An 873-nucleotide genomic window follows, 5' to 3' on the forward strand; every position below is an offset into this window, starting at 1 on the left:
TATATATATATATATATATATATTTATTTTTTTTTTTTTTTTTCCAGTCATAAAAACTTTCAAAATATTTTTAGCATGTTATTGAATATGGCAAAGTTACTACATCTGTTACGCTGCTGCAGAGCAAGTATGGACTAGCTACTGTTAATAGATACACAGACACAATGCTGTGAGCATGTAAGATATGCTGCTGCTGCATAAATAGACATACATAAATCCTGTAGCAGATCTAGGCAGGTGGAGCTGGGGAGGTGGAGGGTTTCAGAGGAACTTTGATAGCGCACTGCAGGACTAGCCTACAGCAAACAATGAACCAGACTATTTAAATGTTGAGGAAGCAATCTCATTGGCAGCAGGATCAGCAGAGGCCAATCCGGTTATGCCATACAGTAATGATGTGATCAGGGTTGCCAGGTCTATGCAGCAAAAGTAGCCCAATGGCAATCAAAAATAGCCCAATGTGATTTTCTCCATCAGGCGGCTGAATTCTCCACTGAAGTTGTACGTCTGGGGGGTGTTTTGGTGGTGTTGGAGTGGCGACAACTTAAAAGTAGCCCAATTCCACGGGAAAGACCAAAGATTGCTCATTTTATGTACCCAAAATAAATTATATCTCATGTTTAACTACTATAATAGCCAGCAGTAAATCCCTGAAGCACTGGCTGAGATGAAGGTGTTCTCAGTGGGTACACGAGCACTGAACGGCCGCTGACGGCCTGGAGCTTGTATCTCCGAAAGCATCTAAACATCTAAACACGGCTCTCAGCCAATCAGATTCGAGGACCAAAAAGAACTGTTGTGTGTATATATATATATATATATATATATATATATATATATATATATACTGTTAGCAATAACACACCAGGACAA

This window comes from Megalobrama amblycephala, linkage group LG15 (assembly GCF_018812025.1).
Source record: "Megalobrama amblycephala isolate DHTTF-2021 linkage group LG15, ASM1881202v1, whole genome shotgun sequence".
NCBI lineage: Eukaryota > Metazoa > Chordata > Actinopteri > Cypriniformes > Xenocyprididae > Megalobrama > Megalobrama amblycephala.